The sequence below is a fragment of the Sturnus vulgaris genome, chromosome 7 (assembly GCF_052056855.1).
Source record: "Sturnus vulgaris isolate bStuVul1 chromosome 7, bStuVul1.hap1, whole genome shotgun sequence".
NCBI lineage: Eukaryota > Metazoa > Chordata > Aves > Passeriformes > Sturnidae > Sturnus > Sturnus vulgaris.
The window spans coordinates 1,635,077-1,655,388 of record NC_142249.1 but is presented as its reverse complement, the minus strand read 5'-3'; positions in this window follow the sequence as shown (position 1 = coordinate 1,655,388).

Here is a 20,312-nt window from a genome sequence, read left to right as displayed (position 1 = left end):
ATCTGGGAGGGAAATGGGCAAATTCTCAATTCTCAATACCCAGAATGTCGTTATTCCATGGGCTTTTTGGAAGGGAACTCGAGGATTCCAATATCCCCATGCCTGCAAGGCTGTTATTCTATTGGAATTTGGGAGTGGAACCGGAGGATTCCAAATTCCCAATGCCCAGAGTGCTGTAATTGCATGGTTTTGCTGGGAATTGGATAGTGCAAATGGCGGATACCATATTCCCAACACCATGAATGCTGTTTTTCCTAGGTTGTCGTGGGAATTTAAGTGGGCATATGGATGTTTTGAAAATCCCCATACCCGGAATGCAGCTATTCTATGGGAATTTGGAAGGGGAAGTGGAGGATTCTAAATTTCGCACACACAAAATGCCGTTCTTCCATTCGAGTTTGGTGGAAATTTGGGAGAGGAAGAGGAGGAGTTGAAATTAGAAATGAGTGAACTGCTCTTATTCCCTGGTTTTGTTGGGAATTTGGAAGGGGAAGTGGAGGATTCTAAATTTCGCACACACATAGTGTCATGATTTCGTTACAGGTTGATTGGAATTTGGGCGAGGAACTGGAGCATTCGAAATTCCCAACACATTAAATTGGTTATTTCATGGGAATTTGCAAGGGCAACATGACGATTCAACCTTCCCAATGCCCAGAATGCCATTATTCCCTAAACATTTGGGAGGGAAATAGGCAGATTCCAAGTCCTCCGCTCCCAGAATGCTGTTATTCCATGGGAATTGGGGTATGGAACTAGATGAAACTCAATTCCCCATGCTTGGGTATGCGTTATTCCATGGGAATATGGGAGACCGTATGGACGATTCAAAATTCCTGATAGCCGGAAGGCCGTTATTCTATGGGAATTTGGATGCGGAAATGGGGTATCCTAAATTCCTGATACTTGGAATGCCGCTATTGCATGGGAATTTGGTGGGATTTTGGGACAGCTTCTGGGGGGTTCCAAATTGCAGAAAAACCGAATGCAATGTTTCCATGGGAATTTGGGAGGGGAAGAGGATGATTCTCAGTTCCTGAAATCTGGAATGTTGTTATTCCATGGGAATGTGGTGGGAATCTGGGAGGCTGTATGGGGCATTCTCAATTCCTCACACCTGGAATCCCATGATTCCATGGGAATTTTTTTCAGGAAGCTGGAGGATTCCCAATTCCTGACACTAGGGATGCTGTTGTTCCATCGGAATTTGAGTGGGGAACTGGAATATTTCAAATTGCAGACATCTGGAAAGTTGCTTTTCTTTGGGAATGTGGTGGGATTTGGGGTGGGTTTCTGGGGGATTGTTAATTCCCAACACGCAGAATGCCATTTTTCTATGGCGATTTGGGAGGATAACTGGAGGAGTCAAGATTCCCTGCACCAGCAATGCCATGATTCCATGGGAAATTGCGTGGAGAGCTGGCGGATAATAGATTCCTGATATCTGGAATTCTGTTATTCCTTGTGAATTTCCTGGGTATTTGGGAGGCTGTATGGGAGATTCTAAAGTGCCAACAGCCAGAATGCCATGATTCCATGGGAAATTCGAAGGGGAAGTGGAGGATGCTCAATTCCTGACACCTGGAATTCTGTTATTCCATGGCTGTTATGGTGCGGATTTGAAGGATTCGAAATACGTGACACCCGGAAGTGTCTTACTCCCTAGGGATCTGGGAGGGAAATGGGCAAATTGTCAATTCTCAATACCCAGAATGTCGTTATTCCATGGGCTTTTTGGAAGGGAACTCGAGGATTCCAATATCCCCATGCCTGCAAGGCTGTTATTCTATTGGAATTTGGGAGTGGAACCGGAGGATTCCAAATTCCCAATGCCCAGAGTGCTGTAATTGCATGGTTTTGCTGGGAATTGGATAGTGCAAATGGCGGATACCATATTCCCAACACCATGAATGCTGTTTTTCCGAGGTTGTCGTGGGAATTTAAGTGGGCATATGGATGTTTTGAAAATCCCCATACCCGGAATGCAGCAATTCTATGGGAATTTGGAAGGGGAAGTGGAGGATTCTAAATTTCGCACACACAAAATGCCGTTCTTCCATTCGAGTTTGGTGGAAATTTGGGAGAGGAAGAGGAGGAGTTGAAATTAGCAATGAGTGAACTGCTCTTATTCCCTGGTTTTGTTGGGAATTTGGAAGGGGAAGTGGAGGATTCTAAATTTCGCACACACATAGTGTCATGATTTCGTTACAGGTTGATTGGAATTTGGGCGAGGAACTGGAGCATTCGAAATTCCCAACACATTAAATTGGTTATTTCATGGGAATTTGCAAGGGCAACATGACGATTCAACCTTCCCAATGCCCAGAATGCCATTATTCCCTAAACATTTGGGAGGGAAATAGGCAGATTCCAAGTCCTCAGCTCCCAGAATGCTGTTATTCCATGGGAATTGGGGTATGGAACTAGATGAAACTCAATTCCCCATGCTTGGGTATGCGTTATTCCATGGGAATTTGGGAGACCGTATGGACGATTCAAAATTCCTGATAGCCGGAAGGCCGTTATTCTATGGGAATTTGGATGCGGAAATGGGGTATCCTAAATTCCTGATACTTGGAATGCCGCTATTGCATGGGAATTTGGTGGGATTTTGGGACAGCTTCTGGGGGGTTCCAAATTGCAGAAAAACCGAATGCAATGTTTCCATGGGAATTTGGGAGGGGAAGAGGATGATTCTCAGTTCCTGAAATCTGGAATGTTGTTATTCCATGGGAATGTGGTGGGAATCTGGGAGGCTGTATGGGGCATTCTCAATTCCTCACACCTGGAATCCCATGATTCCATGGGAATTTTTTTCAGGAAGCTGGAGGATTCCCAATTCCTGACACTAGGGATGCTGTTGTTCCATCGGAATTTGAGTGGGGAACTGGAATATTTCAAATTGCAGACATCTGGAAAGTTGCTTTTCTTTGGGAATGTGGTGGGATTTGGGGTGGGTTTCTGGGGGATTGTTAATTCCCAACACGCAGAATGCCATTTTTCTATGGCGATTTGGGAGGATAACTGGAGGAGTCAAGATTCCCTGCACCAGCAATGCCATGATTCCATGGGAAATTGCGTGGAGAGCTGGCGGATAATAGATTCCTGATATCTGGAATTCTGTTATTCCTTGTGAATTTCCTGGGTATTTGGGAGGCTGTATGGGAGATTCTAAAGTGCCAACAGCCAGAATGCCATGATTCCATGGGAAATTCGAAGGGGAAGTGGAGGATGCTCAATTCCTGACACCTGGAATTCTGTTATTCCATGGCTGTTATGGTGCGGATTTGAAGGATTCGAAATACGTGACACCCGGAAGTGTCTTACTCCCTAGGGATCTGGGAGGGAAATGGGCAAATTCTCAATTCTCAATACCCAGAATGTCGTTATTCCATGGGCTTTTTGGAAGGGAACTCGAGGATTCCAATATCCCCATGCCTGCAAGGCTGTTATTCTATTGGAATTTGGGAGTGGAACCGGAGGATTCCAAATTCCCAATGCCCAGAGTGCTGTAATTGCATGGTTTTGCTGGGAATTGGATAGTGCAAATGGCGGATACCATATTCCCAACACCATGAATGCTGTTTTTCCTAGGTTGTCGTGGGAATTTAAGTGGGCATATGGATGTTTTGAAAATCCCCATACCCGGAATGCAGCTATTCTATGGGAATTTGGAAGGGGAAGTGGAGGATTCTAAATTTCGCACACACAAAATGCCGTTCTTCCATTCGAGTTTGGTGGAAATTTGGGAGAGGAAGAGGAGGAGTTGAAATTAGCAATGAGTGAACTGCTCTTATTCCCTGGTTTTGTTGGGAATTTGGAAGGGGAAGTGGAGGATTCTAAATTTCGCACACACATAGTGTCATGATTTCGTTACAGGTTGATTGGAATTTGGGCGAGGAACTGGAGCATTCGAAATTCCCAACACATTAAATTCGTTATTTCATGGGAATTTGCAAGGGCAACATGACGATTCAACCTTCCCAATGCCCAGAATGCCATTATTCCCTAAACATTTGGGAGGGAAATAGGCAGATTCCAAGTCCTCAGCTCCCAGAATGCTGTTATTCCATGGGAATTGGGGTATGGAACTAGATGAAACTCAATTCCCCATGCTTGGGTATGCGTTATTCCATGGGAATTTGGGAGACCGTATGGACGATTCAAAATTCCTGATAGCCGGAAGGCCGTTATTCTATGGGAATTTGGATGCGGAAATGGGGTATCCTAAATTCCTGATACTTGGAATGCCGCTATTGCATGGGAATTTGGTGGGATTTTGGGACAGCTTCTGGGGGGTTCCAAATTGCAGAAAAACCGAATGCAATGTTTCCATGGGAATTTGGGAGGGGAAGAGGATGATTCTCAGTTCGTGAAATCTGGAATGTTGTTATTCCATGGGAATGTGGTGGGAATCTGGGAGGCTGTATGGGGCATTCTCAATTCCTCACACCTGGAATCCCATGATTCCATGGGAATTTTTTTCAGGAAGCTGGAGGATTCCCAATTCCTGACACTAGGGATGCTGTTGTTCCATCGGAATTTGAGTGGGGAACTGGAATATTTCAAATTGCAGACATCTGGAAAGTTGCTTTTCTTTGGGAATGTGGTGGGATTTGGGGTGGGTTTCTGGGGGATTGTTAATTCCCAACACACAGAATGCCATTTTTCTATGGCGATTTGGGAGGATAACTGCAGGAGTCATGATTCCCTGCACCAGCAATGCCATGATTCCATGGGAAATTGCGTGGAGAGCTGGCGGATAATACATTCCTGATATCTGGAATTCTGTTATTCCTTGTGAATTTCCTGGGTATTTGGGAGGCTGTATGGGAGATTCTAAAGTGCCAACAGCCAGAATGCCATGATTCCATGGGAAATTCGAAGGGGAAGTGGAGGATGCTCAATTCCTGACACCTGGAATTCTGTTATTCCATGGCTGTTATGGTGCGGATTTGAAGGATTCGAAATACGTGACACCCGGAAGTGTCTTACTCCCTAGGGATCTGGGAGGGAAATGGGCAAATTGTCAATTCTCAATACCCAGAATGTCGTTATTCCATGGGCTTTTTGGAAGGGAACTCGAGGATTCCAATATCCCCATGCCTGCAAGGCTGTTATTCTATTGGAATTTGGGAGTGGAACCGGAGGATTCCAAATTCCCAATGCCCAGAGTGCTGTAATTGCATGGTTTTGCTGGGAATTGGATAGTGCAAATGGCGGATACCATATTCCCAACACCATGAATGCTGTTTTTCCGAGGTTGTCGTGGGAATTTAAGTGGGCATATGGATGTTTTGAAAATCCCCATACCCGGAATGCAGCAATTCTATGGGAATTTGGAAGGGGAAGTGGAGGATTCTAAATTTCGCACACACAAAATGCCGTTCTTCCATTCGAGTTTGGTGGAAATTTGGGAGAGGAAGAGGAGGAGTTGAAATTAGCAATGAGTGAACTGCTCTTATTCCCTGGTTTTGTTGGGAATTTGGAAGGGGAAGTGGAGGATTCTAAATTTCGCACACACATAGTGTCATGATTTCGTTACAGGTTGATTGGAATTTGGGCGAGGAACTGGAGCATTCGAAATTCCCAACACATTAAATTGGTTATTTCATGGGAATTTGCAAGGGCAACATGAGGATTCAACCTTCCCAATGCCCAGAATGCCATTATTCCCTAAACATTTGGGAGGGAAATAGGCAGATTCCAAGTCCTCAGCTCCCAGAATGCTGTTATTCCATGGGAATTGGGGTATGGAACTAGATGAAACTCAATTCCCCATGCTTGGGTATGCGTTATTCCATGGGAATTTGGGAGACCGTATGGACGATTCAAAATTCCTGATAGCCGGAAGGCCGTTATTCTATGGGAATTTGGATGCGGAAATGGGGTATCCTAAATTCCTGATACTTGGAATGCCGCTATTGCATGGGAATTTGGTGGGATTTTGGGACAGCTTCTGGGGGGTTCCAAATTGCAGAAAAACCGAATGCAATGTTTCCATGGGAATTTGGGAGGGGAAGAGGATGATTCTCAGTTCCTGAAATCTGGAATGTTGTTATTCCATGGGAATGTGGTGGGAATCTGGGAGGCTGTATGGGGCATTCTCAATTCCTCACACCTGGAATCCCATGATTCCATGGGAATTTTTTTCAGGAAGCTGGAGGATTCCCAATTCCTGACACTAGGGATGCTGTTGTTCCATCGGAATTTGAGTGGGGAACTGGAATATTTCAAATTGCAGACATCTGGAAAGTTGCTTTTCTTTGGGAATGTGGTGGGATTTGGGGTGGGTTTCTGGGGGATTGTTAATTCCCAACACGCAGAATGCCATTTTTCTATGGCGATTTGGGAGGATAACTGGAGGAGTCAAGATTCCCTGCACCAGCAATGCCATGATTCCATGGGAAATTGCGTGGAGAGCTGGCGGATAATAGATTCCTGATATCTGGAATTCTGTTATTCCTTGTGAATTTCCTGGGTATTTGGGAGGCTGTATGGGAGATTCTAAAGTGCCAACAGCCAGAATGCCATGATTCCATGGGAAATTCGAAGGGGAAGTGGAGGATGCTCAATTCCTGACACCTGGAATTCTGTTATTCCATGGCTGTTATGGTGCGGATTTGAAGGATTCGAAATACGTGACACCCGGAAGTGTCTTACTCCCTAGGGATCTGGGAGGGAAATGGGCAAATTCTCAATTCTCAATACCCAGAATGTCGTTATTCCATGGGCTTTTTGGAAGGGAACTCGAGGATTCCAATATCCCCATGCCTGCAAGGCTGTTATTCTATTGGAATTTGGGAGTGGAACCGGAGGATTCCAAATTCCCAATGCCCAGAGTGCTGTCATTGCATGGTTTTGCTGGGAATTGGATAGTGCAAATGGCGGATACCATATTCCCAACACCATGAATGCTGTTTTTCCGAGGTTGTCGTGGGAATTTAAGTGGGCATATGGATGTTTTGAAAATCCCCATGCCCGGAATGCAGCTATTCTATGGGAATTTGGAAGGGGAAGTGGAGGATTCTAAATTTCGCACACACAAAATGCCGTTCTTCCATTCGAGTTTGGTGGAAATTTGGGAGAGGAAGAGGAGGAGTTGAAATTAGCAATGAGTGAACTGCTCTTATTCCCTGGTTTTGTTGGGAATTTGGAAGGGGAAGTGGAGGATTCTAAATTTCGCACACACATAGTGTCATGATTTCGTTACAGGTTGATTGGAATTTGGGCGAGGAACTGGAGCATTCGAAATTCCCAACACATTAAATTGGTTATTTCATGGGAATTTGCAAGGGCAACATGACGATTCAACCTTCCCAATGCCCAGAATGCCATTATTCCCTAAACATTTGGGAGGGAAATAGGCAGATTCCAAGTCCTCCGCTCCCAGAATGCTGTTATTCCATGGGAATTGGGGTATGGAACTAGATGAAACTCAATTCCCCATGCTTGGGTATGCGTTATTCCATGGGAATATGGGAGACCGTATGGACGATTCAAAATTCCTGATAGCCGGAAGGCCGTTATTCTATGGGAATTTGGATGCGGAAATGGGGTATCCTAAATTCCTGATACTTGGAATGCCGCTATTGCATGGGAATTTGGTGGGATTTTGGGACAGCTTCTGGGGGGTTCCAAATTGCAGAAAAACCGAATGCAATGTTTCCATGGGAATTTGGGAGGGGAAGAGGATGATTCTCAGTTCGTGAAATCTGGAATGTTGTTATTCCATGGGAATGTGGTGGGAATCTGGGAGGCTGTATGGGGCATTCTCAATTCCTCACACCTGGAATCCCATGATTCCATGGGAATTTTTTTCAGGAAGCTGGAGGATTCCCAATTCCTGACACTAGGGATGCTGTTGTTCCATCGGAATTTGAGTGGGGAACTGGAATATTTCAAATTGCAGACATCTGGAAAGTTGCTTTTCTTTGGGAATGTGGTGGGATTTGGGGTGGGTTTCTGGGGGATTGTTAATTCCCAACACGCAGAATGCCATTTTTCTATGGCGATTTGGGAGGATAACTGGAGGAGTCAAGATTCCCTGCACCAGGAATGCCATGATTCCATGGGAAATTGCGTGGAGAGCTGGCGGATAATAGATTCCTGATATCTGGAATTCTGTTATTCCTTGTGAATTTCCTGGGTATTTGGGAGGCTGTATGGGAGATTCTAAAGTGCCAACAGCCAGAATGCCATGATTCCATGGGAAATTCGAAGGGGAAGTGGAGGATGCTCAATTCCTGACACCTGGAATTCTGTTATTCCATGGCTGTTATGGTGCGGATTTGAAGGATTCGAAATACGTGACACCCGGAAGTGTCTTACTCCCTAGGGATCTGGGAGGGAAATGGGCAAATTGTCAATTCTCAATACCCAGAATGTCGTTATTCCATGGGCTTTTTGGAAGGGAACTCGAGGATTCCAATATCCCCATGCCTGCAAGGCTGTTATTCTATTGGAATTTGGGAGTGGAACCGGAGGATTCCAAATTCCCAATGCCCAGAGTGCTGTAATTGCATGGTTTTGCTGGGAATTGGATAGTGCAAATGGCGGATACCATATTCCCAACACCATGAATGCTGTTTTTCCTAGGTTGTCGTGGGAATTTAAGTGGGCATATGGATGTTTTGAAAATCCCCATACCCGGAATGCAGCTATTCTATGGGAATTTGGAAGGGGAAGTGGAGGATTCTAAATTTCGCACACACAAAATGCCGTTCTTCCATTCGAGTTTGGTGGAAATTTGGGAGAGGAAGAGGAGGAGTTGAAATTAGCAATGAGTGAACTGCTCTTATTCCCTGGTTTTGTTGGGAATTTGGAAGGGGAAGTGGAGGATTCTAAATTTCGCACACACATAGTGTCATGATTTCGTTACAGGTTGATTGGAATTTGGGCGAGGAACTGGAGCATTCGAAATTCCCAACACATTAAATTGGTTATTTCATGGGAATTTGCAAGGGCAACATGACGATTCAACCTTCCCAATGCCCAGAATGCCATTATTCCCTAAACATTTGGGAGGGAAATAGGCAGATTCCAAGTCCTCAGCTCCCAGAATGCTGTTATTCCATGGGAATTGGGGTATGGAACTAGATGAAACTCAATTCCCCATGCTTGGGTATGCGTTATTCCATGGGAATTTGGGAGACCGTATGGACGATTCAAAATTCCTGATAGCCGGAAGGCCGTTATTCTATGGGAATTTGGATGCGGAAATGGGGTATCCTAAATTCCTGATACTTGGAATGCCGCTATTGCATGGGAATTTGGTGGGATTTTGGGACAGCTTCTGGGGGGTTCCAAATTGCAGAAAAACCGAATGCAATGTTTCCATGGGAATTTGGGAGGGGAAGAGGATGATTCTCAGTTCCTGAAATCTGGAATGTTGTTATTCCATGGGAATGTGGTGGGAATCTGGGAGGCTGTATGGGGCATTCTCAATTCCTCACACCTGGAATCCCATGATTCCATGGGAATTTTTTTCAGGAAGCTGGAGGATTCCCAATTCCTGACACTAGGGATGCTGTTGTTCCATCGGAATTTGAGTGGGGAACTGGAATATTTCAAATTGCAGACATCTGGAAAGTTGCTTTTCTTTGGGAATGTGGTGGGATTTGGGGTGGGTTTCTGGGGGATTGTTAATTCCCAACACGCAGAATGCCATTTTTCTATGGCGATTTGGGAGGATAACTGGAGGAGTCAAGATTCCCTGCACCAGCAATGCCATGATTCCATGGGAAATTGCGTGGAGAGCTGGCGGATAATAGATTCCTGATATCTGGAATTCTGTTATTCCTTGTGAATTTCCTGGGTATTTGGGAGGCTGTATGGGAGATTCTAAAGTGCCAACAGCCAGAATGCCATGATTCCATGGGAAATTCGAAGGGGAAGTGGAGGATGCTCAATTCCTGACACCTGGAATTCTGTTATTCCATGGCTGTTATGGTGCGGATTTGAAGGATTCGAAATACGTGACACCCGGAAGTGTCTTACTCCCTAGGGATCTGGGAGGGAAATGGGCAAATTGTCAATTCTCAATACCCAGAATGTCGTTATTCCATGGGCTTTTTGGAAGGGAACTCGAGGATTCCAATATCCCCATGCCTGCAAGGCTGTTATTCTATTGGAATTTGGGAGTGGAACCGGAGGATTCCAAATTCCCAATGCCCAGAGTGCTGTAATTGCATGGTTTTGCTGGGAATTGGATAGTGCAAATGGCGGATACCATATTCCCAACACCATGAATGCTGTTTTTCCTAGGTTGTCGTGGGAATTTAAGTGGGCATATGGATGTTTTGAAAATCCCCATACCCGGAATGCAGCTATTCTATGGGAATTTGGAAGGGGAAGTGGAGGATTCTAAATTTCGCACACACAAAATGCCGTTCTTCCATTCGAGTTTGGTGGAAATTTGGGAGAGGAAGAGGAGGAGTTGAAATTAGCAATGAGTGAACTGCTCTTATTCCCTGGTTTTGTTGGGAATTTGGAAGGGGAAGTGGAGGATTCTAAATTTCGCACACACATAGTGTCATGATTTCGTTACAGGTTGATTGGAATTTGGGCGAGGAACTGGAGCATTCGAAATTCCCAACACATTAAATTGGTTATTTCATGGGAATTTGCAAGGGCAACATGACGATTCAACCTTCCCAATGCCCAGAATGCCATTATTCCCTAAACATTTGGGAGGGAAATAGGCAGATTCCAAGTCCTCCGCTCCCAGAATGCTGTTATTCCATGGGAATTGGGGTATGGAACTAGATGAAACTCAATTCCCCATGCTTGGGTATGCGTTATTCCATGGGAATATGGGAGACCGTATGGACGATTCAAAATTCCTGATAGCCGGAAGGCCGTTATTCTATGGGAATTTGGATGCGGAAATGGGGTATCCTAAATTCCTGATACTTGGAATGCCGCTATTGCATGGGAATTTGGTGGGATTTTGGGACAGCTTCTGGGGGGTTCCAAATTGCAGAAAAACCGAATGCAATGTTTCCATGGGAATTTGGGAGGGGAAGAGGATGATTCTCAGTTCGTGAAATCTGGAATGTTGTTATTCCATGGGAATGTGGTGGGAATCTGGGAGGCTGTATGGGGCATTCTCAATTCCTCACACCTGGAATCCCATGATTCCATGGGAATTTTTTTCAGGAAGCTGGAGGATTCCCAATTCCTGACACTAGGGATGCTGTTGTTCCATCGGAATTTGAGTGGGGAACTGGAATATTTCAAATTGCAGACATCTGGAAAGTTGCTTTTCTTTGGGAATGTGGTGGGATTTGGGGTGGGTTTCTGGGGGATTGTTAATTCCCAACACGCAGAATGCCATTTTTCTATGGCGATTTGGGAGGATAACTGCAGGAGTCAAGATTCCCTGCACCAGCAATGCCATGATTCCATGGGAAATTGCGTGGAGAGCTGGCGGATAATAGATTCCTGATATCTGGAATTCTGTTATTCCTTGTGAATTTCCTGGGTATTTGGGAGGCTGTATGGGAGATTCTAAAGTGCCAACAGCCAGAATGACATGATTCCATGCGAAATTCGAAGGGGAAGTGGAGGATGCTCAATTCCTGACACCTGGAATTCTGTTATTCCATGGCTGTTATGGTGCGGATTTGAAGGATTCGAAATACGTGACACCCGGAAGTGTCTTACTCCCTAGGGATCTGGGAGGGAAATGGGCAAATTCTCAATTCTCAATACCCAGAATGTCGTTATTCCATGGGCTTTTTGGAAGGGAACTCGAGGATTCCAATATCCCCATGCCTGCAAGGCTGTTATTCTATTGGAATTTGGGAGTGGAACCGGAGGATTCCAAATTCCCAATGCCCAGAGTGCTGTAATTGCATGGTTTTGCTGGGAATTGGATAGTGCAAATGGCGGATACCATATTCCCAACACCATGAATGCTGTTTTTCCTAGGTTGTCGTGGGAATTTAAGTGGGCATATGGATGTTTTGAAAATCCCCATACCCGGAATGCAGCTATTCTATGGGAATTTGGAAGGGGAAGTGGAGGATTCTAAATTTGGCACACACAAAATGCCGTTCTTCCATTCGAGTTTGGTGGAAATTTGGGAGAGGAAGAGGAGGAGTTGAAATTAGCAATGAGTGAACTGCTCTTATTCCCTGGTTTTGTTGGGAATTTGGAAGGGGAAGTGGAGGATTCTAAATTTCGCACACACATAGTGTCATGATTTCGTTACAGGTTGATTGGAATTTGGGCGAGGAACTGGAGCATTCGAAATTCCCAACACATTAAATTGGTTATTTCATGGGAATTTGCAAGGGCAACATGACGATTCAACCTTCCCAATGCCCAGAATGCCATTATTCCCTAAACATTTGGGAGGGAAATAGGCAGATTCCAAGTCCTCAGCTCCCAGAATGCTGTTATTCCATGGGAATTGGGGTATGGAACTAGATGAAACTCAATTCCCCATGCTTGGGTATGCGTTATTCCATGGGAATTTGGGAGACCGTATGGACGATTCAAAATTCCTGATAGCCGGAAGGCCGTTATTCTATGGGAATTTGGATGCGGAAATGGGGTATCCTAAATTCCTGATACTTGGAATGCCGCTATTGCATGGGAATTTGGTGGGATTTTGGGACAGCTTCTGGGGGGTTCCAAATTGCAGAAAAACCGAATGCAATGTTTCCATGGGAATTTGGGAGGGGAAGAGGATGATTCTCAGTTCGTGAAATCTGGAATGTTGTAATTCCATGGGAATGTGGTGGGAATCTGGGAGGCTGTATGGGGCATTCTCAGTTCCTCACACCTGGAATCCCATGATTCCATGGGAATTTTTTTCAGGAAGCTGGAGGATTCCCAATTCCTGACACTAGGGATGCTGTTGTTCCATCGGAATTTGAGTGGGGAACTGGAATATTTCAAATTGCAGACATCTGGAAAGTTGCTTTTCTTTGGGAATGTGGTGGGATTTGGGGTGGGTTTCTGGGGGATTGTTAATTCCCAACACGCAGAATGCCATTTTTCTATGGCGATTTGGGAGGATAACTGGAGGAGTCAAGATTCCCTGCACCAGCAATGCCATGATTCCATGGGAAATTGCGTGGAGAGCTGGCGGATAATAGATTCCTGATATCTGGAATTCTGTTATTCCTTGTGAATTTCCTGGGTATTTGGGAGGCTGTATGGGAGATTCTAAAGTGCCAACAGCCAGAATGCCATGATTCCATGGGAAATTCGAAGGGGAAGTGGAGGATGCTCAATTCCTGACACCTGGAATTCTGTTATTCCATGGCTGTTATGGTGCGGATTTGAAGGATTTGAAATACGTGACACCCGGAAGTGTCTTACTCCCTAGGGATCTGGGAGGGAAATGGGCAAATTCTCAATTCTCAATACCCAGAATGTCGTTATTCCATGGGCTTTTTGGAAGGGAACTCGAGGATTCCAATATCCCCATGCCTGCAAGGCTGTTATTCTATTGGAATTTGGGAGTGGAACCGGAGGATTCCAAATTCCCAATGCCCAGAGTGCTGTAATTGCATGGTTTTGCTGGGAATTGGATAGTGCAAATGGCGGATACCATATTCCCAACACCATGAATGCTGTTTTTCCGAGGTTGTCGTGGGAATTTAAGTGGGCATATGGATGTTTTGAAAATCCCCATACCCGGAATGCAGCTATTCTATGGGAATTTGGAAGGGGAAGTGGAGGATTCTAAATTTGGCACACACAAAATGCCGTTCTTCCATTCGAGTTTGGTGGAAATTTGGGAGAGGAAGAGGAGGAGTTGAAATTAGCAATGAGTGAACTGCTCTTATTCCCTGGTTTTGTTGGGAATTTGGAAGGGGAAGTGGAGGATTCTAAATTTCGCACACACATAGTGTCATGATTTCGTTACAGGTTGATTGGAATTTGGGCGAGGAACTGGAGCATTCGAAATTCCCAACACATTAAATTGGTTATTTCATGGGAATTTGCAAGGGCAACATGACGATTCAACCTTCCCAATGCCCAGAATGCCATTATTCCCTAAACATTTGGGAGGGAAATAGGCAGATTCCAAGTCCTCCGCTCCCAGAATGCTGTTATTCCATGGGAATTGGGGTATGGAACTAGATGAAACTCAATTCCCCATGCTTGGGTATGCGTTATTCCATGGGAATTTGGGAGACCGTATGGACGATTCAAAATTCCTGATAGCCGGAAGGCCGTTATTCTATGGGAATTTGGATGCGGAAATGGGGTATCCTAAATTCCTGATACTTGGAATGCCGCTATTGCATGGGAATTTGGTGGGATTTTGGGACAGCTTCTGGGGGGTTCCAAATTGCAGAAAAACCGAATGCAATGTTTCCATGGGAATTTGGGAGGGGAAGAGGATGATTCTCAGTTCGTGAAATCTGGAATGTTGTTATTCCATGGGAATGTGGTGGGAATCTGGGAGGCTGTATGGGGCATTCTCAATTCCTCACACCTGGAATCCCATGATTCCATGGGAATTTTTTTCAGGAAGCTGGAGGATTCCCAATTCCTGACACTAGGGATGCTGTTGTTCCATCGGAATTTGAGTGGGGAACTGGAATATTTCAAATTGCAGACATCTGGAAAGTTGCTTTTCTTTGGGAATGTGGTGGGATTTGGGGTGGGTTTCTGGGGGATTGTTAATTCCCAACACGCAGAATGCCATTTTTCTATGGCGATTTGGGAGGATAACTGCAGGAGTCAAGATTCCCTGCACCAGCAATGCCATGATTCCATGGGAAATTGCGTGGAGAGCTGGCGGATAATAGATTCCTGATATCTGGAATTCTGTTATTCCTTGTGAATTTCCTGGGTATTTGGGAGGCTGTATGGGAGATTCTAAAGTGCCAACAGCCAGAATGCCATGATTCCATGGGAAATTCGAAGGGGAAGTGGAGGATGCTCAATTCCTGACACCTGGAATTCTGTTATTCCATGGCTGTTATGGTGCGGATTTGAAGGATTCGAAATACGTGACACCCGGAAGTGTCTTACTCCCTAGGGATCTGGGAGGGAAATGGGCAAATTCTCAATTCTCAATACCCAGAATGTCGTTATTCCATGGGCTTTTTGGAAGGGAACTCGAGGATTCCAATATCCCCATGCCTGCAAGGCTGTTATTCTATTGGAATTTGGGAGTGGAACCGGAGGATTCCAAATTCCCAATGCCCAGAGTGCTGTAATTGCATGGTTTTGCTGGGAATTGGATAGTGCAAATGGCGGATACCATATTCCCAACACCATGAATGCTGTTTTTCCGAGGTTGTCGTGGGAATTTAAGTGGGCATATGGATGTTTTGAAAATCCCCATACCCGGAATGCAGCAATTCTATGGGAATTTGGAAGGGGAAGTGGAGGATTCTAAATTTGGCACACACAAAATGCCGTTCTTCCATTCGAGTTTGGTGGAAATTTGGGAGAGGAAGAGGAGGAGTTGAAATTAGCAATGAGTGAACTGCTCTTATTCCCTGGTTTTGTTGGGAATTTGGAAGGGGAAGTGGAGGATTCTAAATTTCGCACACACATAGTGTCATGATTTCGTTACAGGTTGATTGGAATTTGGGCGAGGAACTGGAGCATTCGAAATTCCCAACACATTAAATTGGTTATTTCATGGGAATTTGCAAGGGCAACATGACGATTCAACCTTCCCAATGCCCAGAATGCCATTATTCCCTAAACATTTGGGAGGGAAATAGGCAGATTCCAAGTCCTCCGCTCCCAGAATGCTGTTATTCCATGGGAATTGGGGTATGGAACTAGATGAAACTCAATTCCCCATGCTTGGGTATGCGTTATTCCATGGGAATTTGGGAGACCGTATGGACGATTCAAAATTCCTGATAGCCGGAAGGCCGTTATTCTATGGGAATTTGGATGCGGAAATGGGGTATCCTAAATTCCTGATACTTGGAATGCCGCTATTGCATGGGAATTTGGTGGGATTTTGGGACAGCTTCTGGGGGGTTCCAAATTGCAGAAAAACCGAATGCAATGTTTCCATGGGAATTTGGGAGGGGAAGAGGATGATTCTCAGTTCGTGAAATCTGGAATGTTGTTATTCCATGGGAATGTGGTGGGAATCTGGGAGGCTGTATGGGGCATTCTCAATTCCTCACACCTGGAATCCCATGATTCCATGGGAATTTTTTTCAGGAAGCTGGAGGATTCCCAATTCCTGACACTAGGGATGCTGTTGTTCCATCGGAATTTGAGTGGGGAACTGGAATATTTCAAATTGCAGACATCTGGAAAGTTGCTTTTCTTTGGGAATGTGGTGGGATTTGGGGTGGGTTTCTGGGGGATTGTTAATTCCCAACACGCAGAATGCCATTTTTCTATGGCGATTTGGGAGGATAACTGGAGGAGTCAAGATTCCCTGCACCAGCAATGCCATGATTCCATGGGAAATTGCGTGGAGAGCTGGCGGATAATAGATTCCTGATATCTGGAATTCTGTTATTCCTTGTGAATTTCCTGGGTATTTGGGAGGCTGTATGGGAGATTCTAAAGTGCCAACAGCCAGAATGCCATGATTCCATGGGAAATTCGAAGGGGAAGTGGAGGATGCTCAATTCCTGACACCTGGAATTCTGTTATTCCATGGCTGTTATGGTGCGGATTTGAAGGATTCGAAATACGTGACACCCGGAAGTGTCTTACTCCCTAGGGATCTGGGAGGGAAATGGGCAAATTGTCAATTCTCAATACCCAGAATGTCGTTATTCCATGGGCTTTTTGGAAGGGAACTCGAGGATTCCAATATCCCCATGCCTGCAAGGCTGTTATTCTATTGGAATTTGGGAGTGGAACCGGAGGATTCCAAATTCCCAATGCCCAGAGTGCTGTAATTGCATGGTTTTGCTGGGAATTGGATAGTGCAAATGGCGGATACCATATTCCCAACACCATGAATGCTGTTTTTCCTAGGTTGTCGTGGGAATTTAAGTGGGCATATGGATGTTTTGAAAATCCCCATACCCGGAATGCAGCTATTCTATGGGAATTTGGAAGGGGAAGTGGAGGATTCTAAATTTGGCACACACAAAATGCCGTTCTTCCATTCGAGTTTGGTGGAAATTTGGGAGAGGAAGAGGAGGAGTTGAAATTAGCAATGAGTGAACTGCTCTTATTCCCTGGTTTTGTTGGGAATTTGGAAGGGGAAGTGGAGGATTCTAAATTTCGCACACACATAGTGTCATGATTTCGTTACAGGTTGATTGGAATTTGGGCGAGGAACTGGAGCATTCGAAATTCCCAACACATTAAATTGGTTATTTCATGGGAATTTGCAAGGGCAACATGACGATTCAACCTTCCCAATGCCCAGAATGCCATTATTCCCTAAACATTTGGGAGGGAAATAGGCAGATTCCAAGTCCTCAGCTCCCAGAATGCTGTTATTCCATGGGAATTGGGGTATGGAACTAGATGAAACTCAATTCCCCATGCTTGGGTATGCGTTATTCCATGGGAATTTGGGAGACCGTATGGACGATTCAAAATTCCTGATAGCCGGAAGGCCGTTATTCTATGGGAATTTGGATGCGGAAATGGGGTATCCTAAATTCCTGATACTTGGAATGCCGCTATTGCATGGGAATTTGGTGGGATTTTGGGACAGCTTCTGGGGGGTTCCAAATTGCAGAAAAACCGAATGCAATGTTTCCATGGGAATTTGGGAGGGGAAGAGGATGATTCTCAGTTCGTGAAATCTGGAATGTTGTAATTCCATGGGAATGTGGTGGGAATCTGGGAGGCTGTATGGGGCATTCTCAGTTCCTCACACCTGGAATCCCATGATTCCATGGGAATTTTTTTCAGGAAGCTGGAGGATTCCCAATTCCTGACACTAGGGATGCTGTTGTTCCATCGGAATTTGAGTGGGGAACTGGAATATTTCAAATTGCAGACATCTGGAAAGTTGCTTTTCTTTGGGAATGTGGTGGGATTTGGGGTGGGTTTCTGGGGGATTGTTAATTCCCAACACACAGAATGCCATTTTTCTATGGCGATTTGGGAGGATAACTGGAGGAGTCAAGATTCCCTGCACCAGCAATGCCATGATTCCATGGGAAATTGCGTGGAGAGCTGGCGGATAATAGATTCCTGATATCTGGAATTCTGTTATTCCTTGTGAATTTCCTGGGTATTTGGGAGGCTGTATGGGAGATTCTAAAGTGCCAACAGCCAGAATGACATGATTCCATGCGAAATTCGAAGGGGAAGTGGAGGATGCTCAATTCCTGACACCTGGAATTCTGTTATTCCATGGCTGTTATGGTGCGGATTTGAAGGATTTGAAATACGTGACACCCGGAAGTGTCTTACTCCCTAGGGATCTGGGAGGGAAATGGGCAAATTGTCAATTCTCAATACCCAGAATGTCGTTATTCCATGGGCTTTTTGGAAGGGAACTCGAGGATTCCAATATCCCCATGCCTGCAAGGCTGTTATTCTATTGGAATTTGGGAGTGGAACCGGAGGATTCCAAATTCCCAATGCCCAGAGTGCTGTAATTGCATGGTTTTGCTGGGAATTGGATAGTGCAAATGGCGGATACCATATTCCCAACACCATGAATGCTGTTTTTCCGAGGTTGTCGTGGGAATTTAAGTGGGCATATGGATGTTTTGAAAATCCCCATACCCGGAATGCAGCTATTCTATGGGAATTTGGAAGGGGAAGTGGAGGATTCTAAATTTGGCACACACAAAATGCCGTTCTTCCATTCGAGTTTGGTGGAAATTTGGGAGAGGAAGAGGAGGAGTTGAAATTAGCAATGAGTGAACTGCTCTTATTCCCTGGTTTTGTTGGGAATTTGGAAGGGGAAGTGGAGGATTCTAAATTTCGCACACACATAGTGTCATGATTTCGTTACAGGTTGATTGGAATTTGGGCGAGGAACTGGAGCATTCGAAATTCCCAACACATTAAATTGGTTATTTCATGGGAATTTGCAAGGGCAACATGACGATTCAACCTTCCCAATGCCCAGAATGCCATTATTCCCTAAACATTTGGGAGGGAAATAGGCAGATTCCAAGTCCTCCGCTCCCAGAATGCTGTTATTCCATGGGAATTGGGGTATGGAACTAGATGAAACTCAATTCCCCATGCTTGGGTATGCGTTATTCCATGGGAATTTGGGAGACCGTATGGACGATTCAAAATTCCTGATAGCCGGAAGGCCGTTATTCTATGGGAATTTGGATGCGGAAATGGGGTATCCTAAATTCCTGATACTTGGAATGCCGCTATTGCATGGGAATTTGGTGGGATTTTGGGACAGCTTCTGGGGGGTTCCAAATTGCAGAAAAACCGAATGCAATGTTTCCATGGGAATTTGGGAGGGGAAGAGGATGATTCTCAGTTCGTGAAATCTGGAATGTTGTTATTCCATGGGAATGTGGTGGGAATCTGGGAGGCTGTATGGGGCATTCTCAATTCCTCACACCTGGAATCCCATGATTCCATGGGAATTTTTTTCAGGAAGCTGGAGGATTCCCAATTCCTGACACTAGGGATGCTGTTGTTCCATCGGAATTTGAGTGGGGAACTGGAATATTTCAAATTGCAGACATCTGGAAAGTTGCTTTTCTTTGGGAATGTGGTGGGATTTGGGGTGGGTTTCTGGGGGATTGTTAATTCCCAACACGCAGAATGCCATTTTTCTATGGCGATTTGGGAGGATAACTGCAGGAGTCAAGATTCCCTGCACCAGCAATGCCATGATTCCATGGGAAATTGCGTGGAGAGCTGGCGGATAATAGATTCCTGATATCTGGAATTCTGTTATTCCTTGTGAATTTCCTGGGTATTTGGGAGGCTGTATGGGAGATTCTAAAGTGCCAACAGCCAGAATGCCATGATTCCATGGGAAATTCGAAGGGGAAGTGGAGGATGCTCAATTCCTGACACCTGGAATTCTGTTATTCCATGGCTGTTATGGTGCGGATTTGAAGGATTCGAAATACGTGACACCCGGAAGTGTCTTACTCCCTAGGGATCTGGGAGGGAAATGGGCAAATTGTCAATTCTCAATACCCAGAATGTCGTTATTCCATGGGCTTTTTGGAAGGGAACTCGAGGATTCCAATATCCCCATGCCTGCAAGGCTGTTATTCTATTGGAATTTGGGAGTGGAACCGGAGGATTCCAAATTCCCAATGCCCAGAGTGCTGTAATTGCATGGTTTTGCTGGGAATTGGATAGTGCAAATGGCGGATACCATATTCCCAACACCATGAATGCTGTTTTTCCTAGGTTGTCGTGGGAATTTAAGTGGGCATATGGATGTTTTG